General features: G+C 39.8%; 1 long non-coding RNA gene across 1 annotated transcript; it reads left to right on the plus strand.

Annotated features, from left to right (window-relative positions):
- Window positions 1-2,182: 2,182 nt before the first annotated feature.
- Window positions 2,183-11,228, plus strand: LOC136866057 (uncharacterized). The gene is made up of 3 exons (XR_010859484.2): window positions 2,183-2,336; window positions 6,969-7,052; window positions 10,654-11,228. It is a non-coding gene; the product is annotated as an uncharacterized lncRNA (long non-coding RNA).
- The last annotated feature ends 1,800 nt before the right edge of the window (window positions 11,229-13,028 follow it).

Consider the following 13,028-nt stretch of genomic DNA (forward strand, 5'->3'; position numbering starts at 1 on the left):
TCTTAGTTCTTAGTCTGGAGGGATTTATTTTACGTATTAGCTCATTACTTGGTTATTCCAAACATGCTTTGTATGGAGATGTTACAAGGTTTCAGAGCTGCCCCCGGTAGAAGGTGAGATGCTGTTGCGAAGATGGCAGTGGTGCTTGAACATAGTTGAAGCAAAAGGATACACGAGGATCAGTAGAAGCCAAGCTGGGCAGGGCTAAGATCGCAGTGGTCAGATATTATACAAACCAGGATTGACTTTTTAACAATAATAATAATAATAATAATAATAATAATAATAATAATAATAATAATAATAATAATAATAATAATAATAAAAATAATAATAATAATAATAATAATAATAATAATAATAATAATAATGTTATTGGCTTTACGTCCCACTCACTACTTTTACGGTTTTCGGAGACGCCCAGGTGCAGGAATTTAGTCCCGCAGGAGTTATTTTACGTGCCAATAAATGTACCGACACGAGGCTGACGTATTTGAGCACCATCAAATAGCACCGGACTGAGCCTGGATCGAACCTGCCAAGTTGAGGTAAGAAGGCCAGCGCCTCAACCGTCTGAAAGATTGGGTTTTTACCCAGGAGTTAAACTTTTAGAAGAGCGTTTGAAGACGGGATTCAGGAAGTTCGAATTTTGGTAGTGAGACGGGTGAGGTTGGAGGAGGAAAGCACTTTACAAAATCACTATGCTCTTCCTCGTGGGCAGTTAACCGATTATAATGTAGCCAGTAAGATAAAATGTCAATGCATCCTTCTGCTCAAATGTTATTTCCGGTTTCAGCGACATGTGGTAGCTAGCGGAAACGAAAATTGTGTAGGTCGCCAGAAGGTGCCATCTAATATTCCATCTTGGCAGACCAAGGCCCTCAAAGAACTGTATCTGCCCCAGAGTTTGGATTGTATTTTTATGAGATACACACTGATAACATAATATTATTGTTGTTTTCTTCTTTTTATTATTATTATTATTATTAGTAGTAGTAGTAGTAGTAGTAGTACCGGTATTATTAGTATGGCTCCTTTCCTGAATGGTCAGCTTAGTCTCCGATTCAGAGGACCCCGAGATTGATTCCCGGCCGGGCTGGGGATTTTAACTGTGTATAGTTAATTCCTCTAGTTCGAGGACTGGTTTTTTTACAAGTTTTTTTCTCCACACCGACACATATAGATCTTATAGCGACGATGGGATAGGGAAGGGTTAGGAGTTGGAAGGAAGCGACCATTGCCTTAATTAAGGTACAGCCCCAGCATTTGCCTCATGTGAAAATGAGAAACCACAGAAAACCATTTTCAGGGCTGCCGACAGTGGGGTTTGAACCCACTATCTCCTGAATGCAAACTCACAGCTGCGCGCCCTTAACCGCACGGCCATCTCGCTCAGTTTGGGTGTTTGTGTTCGTCTTAATACACATTTTCATTTACAAATAAAACATCACAATACAAACCACTACAGTAATACCTAATAATGAACACCTCCCTCCACATAGGGTTGGCGTCAGGTCGTAAACCTGGGCCAAATACACATCTGTCCCGACTCCAGATAATGAGGAAAAGGCCAGGATTATTATTATTATTATTATTATTATTATTATTATTATTATTATTATTATTATTATTATTGTAGTCGTACTTTGAGCTCTTACAACCTGCAACCGAAACGTGATCCTTGGAAGATAGATTATAGCTCAAGTTGCGTACTCACCCAAAGTTCTTGGCATTTATGGCTTTTGCATAACGACATTACTCATGCATTTTACAACGGGAAACCAAGCGCAGTTCCTCTACTCGTCCTCTACGTCACAGTTAATTTCAAGGCGGGAATTTTTCCATGGAGGAAGAGCCAAACAGCGCAAATCCCACACGAGGGGGCGTGTCTCATCACGTGACGCTTCTCGTACTCGCTGCGCACGGGGTAAACAACCTGTTTAGTACAATTATTAGAACTGTCTGCACACGGCTCCCTCGATCAAGGTTACATGAATGAATCATTCTTGTACCATTTCGGTGGTAAGGAGAACGGGACGCTTTGATTGGATGTCTGGTTCGCGCGAAATGTTTCCATTGGTCGAGATTTGTCCTGATTAGTTGTCCTCGTTATTCCGAACTCTGTTGCACATCGTTTCTCTTCTCCCTCCAAACGAGCCCCCACCACTACTTCGTGTGCACTGAGATCGAAGCGCAGAGCGGAAGAGCCCTAGAGATAAATACTGGTGTCGGCACAATTCATCTTCATTCTCAGGAGAGATACTTGTGCTAAGCGACTTCCGAGTTACAGACTACACTTTTCACCATGCCTTCACCATGCTGTGAAACCTGCAAGGGTGAGTCCATCAATCTGAGTGTATTGATTTTCTGGCTATATAGCCTATAGGTGATGTAGCTAGGCGCATAAACGTTTCGAATGTTTTGCGTTTATCTTAAAGATACATTGTGTAAACTTAGAATGGTGTACTTTTTCCATGCCATTTTTCTACTGCATTACTTTTAAGTTTAATGTATCGAGAGATACCATGGTTAGTTCCCTTTAAAAATTCTGTCGTCAAAACATGTTTCATGAGACACGCATGCCTGTAAGGAGTCCGGCTCCATGGCTAACTGGTTAGCGTACTGGCCTTTGGTCACAGGGGTCCCGGGTTCGATTCCTGGCAGGATCGGGAATTTTAACCATCATTGGTTACTTTCTCTGGCAGGGGGCTCGGTGTATGTGTCGTCTTCATCTTCATTTCATACTCATCACGACGCGCAGGTCGCCTACGGGAGTCAAATCGAAATGCCTGCACCCGGCGAGCCGAACGTGTCCTCGGACACTCCCGGCACTAAAAGCCATATGCCATTTAATTTTTGCCTGTAAGGAGCATATTCTTGTAATATCCCATAGCAATGTGCAATAGATTTCTGTGAGTTTATTTAGTATTCCACAGTTTTCGCCCTGCACCGTCATTGATTTCTGTTGACAGATAGGCTACAAATACTACATAACTTTTAGCTCTGATTGAACTTTATTGCGGCAAATACGCTCTGGTAGAACAGTCTCTATAGAAATGTCTCTAAATCCTTAAATACTAATCATCAATATGACGTCCGGCTCCATGGCTAAATGGTTAGCGTGCTGGCCTTTGGTCACAGGGCTCCCGGATTTGATTCCCGACAGGGTCGGGAATTTTAAGTATCATTTGGTTAATTTTCCTGGCACGGGGCTGGGTGTTGTCTTCATCATCATTTCATCCTCATCACGACGCGTTGGTCGCCTACAGGTGTCAAATCAAAAGACCTGCACCTGGCGAGCCGAACCCATCCTGGGATCTCCCGGCACTAAAAGCCATACGCCATTTATTTTTATCAGTATGACAAGGTTGTACCATGGTTTCTGAAGTAAGTTGTTGGCGTATATTTTTGTTGATGTTAACATGTTTCTTTGAAGTACGTCATATTCACCCTGGTAAGTTCAGCTAGCTTCGTAACAGGGAGGGAGTTCCCTTACTCTTCAGTATTGTTTTCATGTTTTATAAACCATTTGTCCCCCCGCTCACCTTTAACTTTGTAGAAGCTGTTCAGCTTTCTCTTTCACAAGATGTTGTTTATTCCTTTATGAAATATTAAGAATGATGGCAATCATTATCATTCACCCAAGGTGGCCTATTATACTTTTCGGAAACCTAGTGATTTTTCTAGTTTCATCTAAATGTTAGCTGTCAGTCGTCTCCCGTTGATTGATTAATCAGTAGGCTGGTTTGATCTTCAGTGTATTACGAAGTATCGTGAAGCGTTAGTTCAGCTGTTGGTCTTCGCCTGCTTAGTACGTTTACATGCAGGATTCAGATCGATCTGAGTACACTTCCCGTACCGGCATTGAAAACGCCATGTAAACGGTGACTCAGTTCGGATTGAGTCTCAAGGTCGATAGGTAAAATCTGGGATCGTATCATACTCGGTTCGAATTGAATTCCATGTGAACGCGGATCGTATTGAAAACGACCGTGCACACACTCCATGTTTGTTCTGACAAAATCATCATCATTAAAGTTCTGTCGAAATAACAAATATAATAAGCCAGTAAATATATTTACCTGTATAAATGATCAGCAGCTGCAATCATGTTATAAGACGGCCAGCCCTTGCGATTAACAAAATCATGATAACTTTCTGTTGCTGGGGGGTAAAATTGGAATGTGCGTTTTATCTATTGCACCAATTACATTTGGAATACCACACATACTTTCAAAACTTAAAGTTATCTCCTGGGCTTCTTCATTTGGCGCTTTTAAATTCTAAGAGGTGATATCGATTTTACTACAATTCTGCATCGTCTGCATACGTCGATGTTGCCTGGCGGATTTGATACGATACTCAAGTAGCCTACCTACTACATGTAAACGGGGATCGTATTCAATACGGTAAGTGTACTTAAATCGATCTCAATCCCCATGTAAACGTCCTGATTGGTCAGTAAATTGGTTTGATCTTTCAGAGGTGGTGGTGGTGGTGATTATTGTTTTAAGATGAAGTACAACTTACAACCAGCCAACCTCTATTAACTCTAATCAGAAGGAAAGAATGGAAGGGGGTTGAACACTTCGAAAAATGAAGGTATCGGCCAGTGAAAGGCAAGGGCCACGAAGGGCGTAAAAATGAAAGACTCCCTAGGCCTCGGGAACCTAATACCGTTGGGGTCGTAAAAGAGCAAGTGTTAACAAAGGAAGGTCGGATAGGATACATGAAAGTGAGGAGCCTGACATAAGTAAGTGGAAGCAATACCAGGACTCAGCTAAGGGCCCCGTGGTCACCAACCTACGCTCCCAAGTTAAGAGCCCCTGGGGCCCCTTTTAGTCGCCTCTTACGACAGGCAGGGGATACCGTGGGTGCTATTCTACCACCCCCACCTACAGGGGCTTGATATTTGAGATATACCACAGTAGGTCGTAAGGTTACAGAGGAATGAAAGCGTGATCCGTGGAGCAAGTACCATTCCCATTTGAGTCGGGAGTTATCTGTTGTTGAAAGGGAGCGCGATTAGTAGCTGCTGGCTTCTCTTCCGGAAGGCTGACGTTCGAATCCCGGTCACTTCTGGGTTGAGATTTTCATCTCAAAAATCACGTGGCGTCAGGGAGGGCATGCAGCCTTACACCCCCAGCCAAAACCAAAATGAACGTGGGTGGCTCCAGCGACTCCAGAAGCAATAATTGAGATAAGCTGAAGAAAGTTGGTGGAAGACCCCGCGCTAATTACTGTTCAGTCAGTAGCATTTTCGTGTTTTCCCTCTAGCATTAGACGGAGAAGATGCTTTTTTTTCCTTCAATAAAATCGAAATTACTATTTAAAAATAACTTAAGTTATTTACAAAAAAACAGACAAATACTGTCTTTTGAACTTAGTGGGAGCAATTATGTTTCTAAAATAATTTCGTTCTACAGTTAAAAGTGTGAGTTATAACACATGATGGCCTATTTAAGAAAATTATATTTTTACATAGGTCTGATCAGTTAAATAATACTTTCGTGTAGCTATAGTTAGCTTGGTGCAGCCCTTGTAAGACAGTCCCTCCGACGAGGTGGGCAGCATCTGCTTAACTGCGTGTAAAGTGTTCTGTGTAGTGTATGAGTTGCAGGGATGTAGGGAACAGCATAAACGACCAGTCCCCGATCCGAGAGAATTTACCGTTTCAGATTAAAATCCCCGACTCGGCTGGGAACCGAAGCCTACTACGCCGACCATTCAGCCAAGGAGCCGAACGACCTAACCAGTTGATTTATGATAGAAGATTGAGGCAAGGGAGTAGCCAATGGAGGATTTTCTTTCAGTTTTTAATTAGTATAGTATGATATACTACAGTAATTCTTTTCTTAAGCCTTTTTTTTTTTCCCTTCAATTTTTCCACTTATAATTTGTTTCTGATTTGGTGCATGAAGAGTTCCATTATTGCCATTCTTCAGGCGTCGCTCCGGTAAGCCTGATTGGCATATTAGCTTTTCCACTCTGTTAGTGCATGTTCGTATCCCAGTTTGCCGTGGAGAAATCTTTAGTTGGAACGAAGTGCATTCAGCCTCTTGTTCAGCGTAAATAGTCTTGGGTGCAATGCCGTTCTCGTTGTTGCAATAGAACCCCTGTAAAGCCTACACGTGAACTGGCGTGAATTGCACGACTTCCGGATCGTGAGTCGCGTATTAAATCACCACCAAGCACATTCCCGTTAGCGAAGGCTACCTAAGAACATAACGACAATATTTACTAAAACATCGCTGTGTTTCGTAATGGGAATAGGTGTGTTGAAATAATCGCTTGTCTGATCTTAAATGTCTGCCTAGCTGCGTTTCAATTTTATGTAAGCTGGGGAAACGTTCATCAAGGGCGGAATTTTACGTCCAGAATTTCGAAAGCCTAATGACGCAAACTACGTTTTGACCTTGTGGTGGTGGTGGTGGTGGTGGTGGTGATTATTGTTTTAAGAGTAAGTACAACTAGGCAACCATCCTCTAATCTGACCTTGTGGTGAAATGTTGCCCCGAAGATGGCAGAACAACCTGTTACATCGATTGACCCTGTATATATTTTTATCTTAAGATTTTAGAGACACAAGTTGTACTTCTTTAGCTTCCATCCTTTTAATTCCCATATATTTAAAGTGTAAAATCTCTTACTTCTTCATTATTTAAGACACGCCTTTAACTTTTATGTTGAGTTTATGCGAATTAATGCGGACTTTTGTTTGTACTCATTCATTATTGTTGGAAAAGCGCCTAATAAAAAAATAGTTTATTTATCGCTCATTAAAAAACAGCTAAAACTGCATTTTCATGAGGGGTAAATTTCAACATTTTCTGGGACCATAAATTTTGGTAGCTTACCACATTCAATCATGGGAAATGCTGGAATGGATCTAACCTCTAGATCATGGCTGCTCTTCTAGAACATACACCACGGTCACACATCTCATGGTTAAATATTTCTTGTTCCAGATACTTGCCAAGAGGGTTCCAAGTGTGGAACAGACTGCAAGTGTGGGCCTGATTGCAAATGCAGCTCAGAGGCAGCAGAAAGAGGTAAGTAGAATTTATGAATTGCTGTGTGACTTACAAGCATTGAGAGGCTTTTTCTTTTCAAACTGGGGTATATGATCTACTTGCATTCATCTTGAAAATGTAAGAAATAAATAATTTCACTAACGTGACTAGGCATGTTGTCTCTAACTTTAAATAACCAATAAGTTAAATTCTGTTTGGTCTTCATCACCATATCCCACATTTGGATAATTTTGTCAATGCTTTGAAAATTGTGTAATTTTTGGAATTTACCATTTACTGTAGAAGTTTTATGGATTGTGGAAGAAAGATTTAACTGTTGGAGGATAATGAAAGATAGTTATTTCTGTACGTATGTCTACACCTTAGTCCCGTTTCAAGTGCAAGATACTTCTGAACTTTTGATACTGAACTGTCATAATGCCATTTGAAATCAGGCTACCTATTGAATGCCTCTATTACTTAAAACAGATCTTCATCTTTCATGTCTTTTCTCAGTTAAATGGGGTTGGCTTTTTTGGTCATTCACCTGCAGTGCATTCTGTCTTGGATCATAGGCCTAGTTTAATCAGCATTGGAATATTCCAATACTCAACTGTGCATCTTATTTTTGGTCAAGTCATCCTCTCAATTTGGTGAACCACATACTTCTCTGGTATTCTTTTACTGTGATCAAACCACCTGAGTCTCCTCTCTTTTATTTTCCTGAGATCGATGTTACTCTTAGAGATTGGTGGTTAATATCATTTAGGATTTTATCCAGCCTGATCACTCCACGAGCCCATTGCACCATATTCGTTTCAGCAACGTTAAGTTTTTTCTTCATTGTTGCCCAACATTCTGAGCCAAACAGCATGGCTGGACAACCAATGTTTTGTATATTTTGGCTTTCGGGTGGAGTGGCCCGTTTCTTCATCACAGTGAACCCGTGTTATTAACCACCACTTTGCTCAGCCTTTATTTATCATGTTGATGACATCTATATCACAATAGTGAATAATGATGAAAATATTGTGACTGCTATGAAAGTAATTTTAGGTTGAACTAGTAGAATACTGATAAACCAATGTTCTGTTGTGGGGGCTGTGTAGCTGAAGTGATAGACTTGATTTATCTGGAAGGACATCGATTGAACTTCAGTTCAGCAAGTTGAGGAATTAAAGAAAATGAAACCTCCATTTTGGTGAAGTGTATGGTCCTGGGCTTTTATCAGTCTATGGATACTATGAGTACAAGATTAATCTCTGGTAGTAAATTTGGCTGGACATAGAGCTAAACACTCTTTCTCATTAAGTGCCAACGTTACAAACAATAGAAGCTCATATGACCTGTACAGATGTGTCTTATTTTTTTTTAAAGCTATTAAAACCAATTCTGTCAATGCACACCTGATCCATGAAAGCAATACCAGGACATCTAAATGTTTTTCTCACCCACCATAACTATCTGAATTGCCAATTTTAATATAGATCATCATCATCATCATCATTTCCCTTTATCCAGCTGTAGCCGGGTAGGGGCAAATATGGTTCCTCTCCATTTTCTTCGGTCTTTCCACCACTCCTCCTCCAACACTGTGTCCCAGTCCAGGTTTCTTCCTATAATACTGCGTTGGATTGTGTCCGTCCATCTCAATCGTGGTCGTCCATGGCCTGTCCTTCCTTACATTTGCATTTCCATCACCTTTTTGGGCATTCTTTCATCACTCATTCGCTTTACATGCCCAAACCATCTTAGTCGGCTCGTCTCAATTCTATCATTCATTTTTTCCACTCCAATTTTCTCATTCCTTATTTTGTCTCTTCTACTCTTCTGTAACATACTCCTCAAGAACTTAATTTCGGCTGCCTGTATTCGACTCTCATCCTTCTTTGTCATTGTCCAAGTTTCTTCCCCATAAGTAGTTATGGGTACGTAATACATCTTGTACATAGTTTCCTTTGCTTCCATTGGCACATCTTTGTCCCATAACATGTTTCTTACACTATGATAGAAACAGCTTCCAGCTTGAATCCTCTTCCTAATTTCAGCATCCAGTCGAGCATTCTCCATTAATTCACTCCCCAGGTATTTAAGTGTTTCCACTACTTCCAGGGGCTTGTCTGCAAGTCTAATTTGATCTTTCCCTTCTTTCTCCCCTCTAGTCATAACAAGGGTTTTACTCTTCTCTACAATTATTTTCAACCCACATTCTTCTATTTTCCCATTCACCACATCCAACTGTTCTTGAACCTTCCTGTCGTCTTCTCCCCAAATCACAATATCATCTGCAAATAACAGCATGTTCATTTCTCTTCCTCCATATTCTGCTTTTGCTGTTCTCATGATGTCATCCATTACTGTGGTAAACAGAATTGGTGATAGAACACTTCCCTGCCTCAGCCCACTAGTTATTTTGAACCAACTTGTCCTGCCAACTTGTGTTTGCACGCAACTACAACATTCCTTGTGCATTGCCATGATCATTTTTATTAATCCCTGTCCAATTCCTTTTTGCACCAGGCTGTCCCAAACTTTAGTCCTGGGGACACTGTCATATGCCTTTTCAATGTCGATGAATGTCATCACCATGAGTAGGTCAGCTGGTAGAGTACTGGCTTTCTGAACTCTAGTTAGCAGGTTATCATTATTAGAGTAAGCTGACCCCATAGTGTAGGGGTAGCAAGCCTGCCTCTTGCCCAGAGGCCCTGGGTTCGATTCCCAGCCAGGTTAGTGATTTCCATACTCCCATTGCTTTTCCATTAGCTGTCTCATAATGAAAATAGGCTCTATTGTTGACCTTCCACTTCTGAAACCAAACTGATTTTCCAGTATCTGATTCTCAACCTTCAACCTTATCCTACTTTCCAGTATCCTCTCCATTATCTTAGCAACATGGGATATTATAGTAATTCCCCTGTAGTTCTTCAAAACTTTCTTATCACCTTTCTTGAAAATTGGGATCTAAGTTGTAAATCAGTATTGTTAGTGAAATTATAGTTCCCTTTGTCTTTGCTGACTGCATTAAAATATGAAATTCAAACAAGGATGCCAGGCTGAGTAGGTCAGCTGGTAGAGTACTGGCTTTCTGAACTCTAGTTAGCAGGTTATCATTATTAGAGTAAGCTGACCCCATAGTGTAGGGGTAGCAAGCCTGCCTCTTGCCCAGAGGCCCTGGGTTCGATTCCCAGCCAGGTTAGTGATTTTTACCTGGTTCTGAGGGCTGGTGTGAGATCTACTCAGCCTACTTGATTACAATTGAGGAGCTATCTGATGGTGAGATAGCGGCCCCGGTCTAGAAAGGCAAGAATAACGGCCGAGAGGATTTGTGGTGCTGACCACATGACACCTTGTAATCTGCAGGCCTTCGGGCTGAGCAGCGGTAGCTTGATAGCCCAAGGCCCTTCGGGGCTTTTGCGCCATGGAGTTTGGGGTTTGGTTTTATTATTAGAGCAAGGATGTTGGTGTAAATTTAATTGAAGATAATCTCTAAATATTTATATCAGATATTTATCTAATATAAATTACTTTCCAACCTGTTTTAAGATTATTGTAACTGAATTACAGAGATAGCTTTGGAAAATGTTGAGAGTTAACTTTTGGTTTGCTAGATAAACTAATAAGGTGTATTTCATTTCCACAGCAAAATGCAACTGCAAAGCTGACGGAGCATGTGTCTGTCCCGAGGGATCCTGCACCTGCAAGTAGAGAACATGAGCAAGACTTCAAAAACTCTTCCATCATGATCCAAAGAGCAACATGATGCTATGATTCCTAGTTTCACTTTATCTCTAGGGCTTGAAATCTGTATTTATAGCATTTTAATTCATTCTGTACAACTCCATCATAACAGAAGTTTTGATTTTCATGATAATTAAATATAGGTCATTAAAGTTAACATATCCTCTTAGGAAATGCTGCCAAAATCTACATCATGTTTAAAAAGTAGTTACAGTATTTGAATTACCAAAGATGGAAATATTTCTTGTAGCATATAAATTAAATTTTTCAGCCCTACTAAAGTAACATCTTTGTTCTTAATCATCCATATTTGCTTTAAGACTGAGATATGTATGGTATGATTGTGATAACATATTTTATTTAATGTATATCATTCATGTAGTGTTTGAATATTCATTTGTATTCATTGTTCATTATCATTGAGTGAATGTGGCTTGCCAGAAATGTGACAAATAAAATTATTTAATTAATTAGTAATGTCTGTGTTCAATTTTATGAAATTGCATGTTTTTATCTCTATTTCCTTTTTCACTGCCCATTCCAATCATTATCAGTCAATCAATCAATCAATCAATCAATCAATCAATCAATCAATCAATCAATCAATCAATCAATCAACTGCATTTAGGGCTGTTACCCAGGTGGCAGATTCTCTACCATTTGTTTACTTAGTCCCTTCTTAAATTATTTCAAAGAGATCTGTAACCTTTATTTACAATCATATGAAATGAATTTCATTTTGGTCCGTATTGATGATTTCACTATCAACAAGGATTGCAGTCACTAGCATACCTTTATCTTATTTATTGCTTTAAACAGTATAATATCATTTGCAAAAAGCTTTATATGTGATCCAAGTTCTTCACTCATATCACTGATATATATATATATATATGAGAAAACATAAAGATCAAATAATACTGCTCTGTGGAATCTCCTCGTAATTATTTCAAGATTAGACAAAGCTTCACCTACTCTAATTCTGATTGATCTGTTTTCTACAAATCTAGATACCCGTTCAATCAATAGCCCTCCTTTTAATCACTATTCTCCCGTGATCTATCCTATCAAGAGCCTTGGATAGGTTAATAGGGCTTCAGTCTGTTTGACCTGAATTCAAAATATCTGCCATACCTTGCTAGAATCCTACAAGTTGATACCATTTTTATATCTGCGAGGACTCTTGATGTGCCCGAGGTATATATTTAGGGAAGTAATCAGTCAACCAATCAATCAATCAATCTTAGGATTCTAAATATAACAAAAATAAATTACTTTCCAACCTGTTTTAAGACTGCTGTAACTGAATTCCAGAGATAGCTTTGGAAAATCTTTTGAGTTTTCATCACTTGGCACATGTTTGTCAGAAATTGTGCATTTTTATTCGTTGCTTCCTCTGTATTCATTAGGAGGTGATTCTGGGAGTTTTGATAGTTTGAAATAAAGAAACGATGTTGCCTTTAATCATCATCATTATCAATCATAATTTTACAGTTCCAGTTTCCTGGGTATTGTTGGTGAGCCTCTTCTATTTTGTCTTATTGAGATATGTTCTGTTGTTAATGACATCCTCCAGTGTCCTTCCCAGATTTGCAATGTCCATCCAGTGGGTTCTTGGTCTTCCCACCATCCTTTTTCCTGCCACATGTCTCTCCAGGTTAACACATGCTGTCCTTGTTAGCTCCATCCTCATTACACACCCAAACCACCTCATTTTGGACATGTTGACCCAATCTAACAAATGGGATATAATAGTAGAAAGTGATAGAAATGACAGAGAGATCTATAGGTAGGTGAGACGGACATATATACTTTTTTGAAGACGTCTGTCTGGACCAAGTATCCAAGGACAGCAAACATATTATTAAAGAGTGGCAGGGAAAAAGTGAATAAGTCAAAAAACACCAATTTTCTGGATAGGGAAAGAACTGTTTCTCTTCACAAAAATGTTAAAATACTAACTTCAAGTGGCAAATAGTTGGACAATAGAATTGTCCTAATTTCATTGTTCTTTTGATCTACACAATGGGCACTGTCACAGAATAATTGTCATCTAGGTGAGTTGTGTTATCTGATATCCATTTATGCAGCCACTATAGTCTGTCTATAGTAATCTCATCAGAGACCTGGACATAACTGTGACAGGATACCGTCTTTATTTCTACAATTGAGCAGCTGTAGATAGTGGGGTGGTTAGAGGGATTTGTACCCTAGTCCATTCCGATGTCTTCAGGGAAGAAGTGTCGCTATGTACTCAGCGGGATGCAGTTGCAGTTT

The sequence above is a fragment of the Anabrus simplex genome, chromosome 3 (assembly GCF_040414725.1).
Source record: "Anabrus simplex isolate iqAnaSimp1 chromosome 3, ASM4041472v1, whole genome shotgun sequence".
In the NCBI taxonomy this organism is placed as follows: Eukaryota; Metazoa; Arthropoda; class Insecta; order Orthoptera; family Tettigoniidae; genus Anabrus; species Anabrus simplex.